The sequence below is a fragment of the Penaeus monodon genome, chromosome 21 (assembly GCF_015228065.2).
Source record: "Penaeus monodon isolate SGIC_2016 chromosome 21, NSTDA_Pmon_1, whole genome shotgun sequence".
NCBI lineage: Eukaryota > Metazoa > Arthropoda > Malacostraca > Decapoda > Penaeidae > Penaeus > Penaeus monodon.
The window spans coordinates 9,749,917-9,751,205 of record NC_051406.1 but is presented as its reverse complement, the minus strand read 5'-3'; the positions used below and the strand labels follow the sequence as shown (position 1 = coordinate 9,751,205).

Sequence of the window (1,289 nt, the reverse complement as noted above, 5' to 3'; positions counted from 1 at the left end):
CTGCATCCTGAGAGAGCGAACAAGATGAAAGAGCTAAAAATCAGAATATTAAAACCGACGCGGAGTATATGACGATAACTTTCGTAAAGGGAAAGTTTTTGAAACTAGTCGAATGCAGTTTACTTTTTCTGCTTCTTCTTTGAAATCGGCGCATGTATTTCGAAACTAGCGCTTGGAATTGGAGAGTTCTTTTCTTCTCGAATTTTTGAGTCGCTTACAACGCCAGATTTGAATATAAATTATATGAATTAGAATGAAAACTTTTACACTGTGGTGTCGAGTCCATGATTCGAAAACAAAGATGGCCGTTGAGATGGGGCAAATCGCCAGTGTTTATTGGTTAGCAGAAGGTCGGCCTACATTAGCATTGCGTTCATTCTCTCGAAGGGGATACACACACATCGCATCCATCTTCTTGGTGGTGAATGTAACGTTCGATCTGCTATGAGAAAGCTATGCCATCGTAGAGAAGGTCGCTGCTCCAACCCACCTTGGTTATGCTCACCATGTCCTGCATAACAAAATAACGGGCCCTCTCTTTACTCCCCCTCCCATCCCCCATTACACCCCCCCTCCCCCCACAGTACAGGTCCTGTCGCCGACCGTTCTTCGCCACTCCTTCTTCGCCTCCGTGCCATGCCGTGGCGTGCTAACCTGGCCTCTTACCTTTTGGCCTACTTCAAGAGGCGATTTCGTTTCCTGTACTCTTTTTTTGGCCTGATGTTAATCCTTTTGGTGTTTTACAAATGGCTCCGTCTAATTATTCATTTTTTTTTAGTATATACCGCGGTAGGTTATTATGTATGGCTTTCTTTATAATCGCAAAAAAGTAGTAAGAAAAATAATTTGAGAAGAGTAAATGCCAAAGCATCTCAGCAAATACACTTTTTTTTTTGTTTTGTTCTTCGTGTTATTGTTCTTCAAGAATCTTATTAAACTGATATTTCCTTTTGTAAGCCTGTGCCACTCCATTGAGGTTGAGTGTTTACATTTTTTCCCCTAAATCTTTTTTCAGTAATTAATCATAGCTTTATCCCGCACATACGCCTTTTCTTTCGCCGTTTAGTTATAGAAGCGAAGATCAGTTTGCCCGACCTTCCCTCCTTTCCCCTCGCCCTGCCTGGTCGCCCTTCCCCGTCGCGACCTGCGTCCCTCGAGCCTTGCTGGCTTTCATCCAAGCGACGTCCAAGCGTTGGGCAATAGATAGGGTAGATTAGTCGATTGTATGTAGCTTTCTTGTACGGAGGTCGCGCGAGGAGACCATGAGGTTCATGTTTATCCGAGAGAAA

The 1,289-nt window shown here is 43.7% G+C and overlaps 1 protein-coding gene across 1 annotated transcript in view; it reads left to right on the top strand.

Annotated features, from left to right (window-relative positions):
- The window catches only part of LOC119586192 (transcription factor EB-like), a gene marked incomplete at its 5' end in the record, with an annotated part of 127,344 nt that overhangs the window by 120,204 nt on the left and 5,851 nt on the right, over nucleotides 1-1,289 (top strand).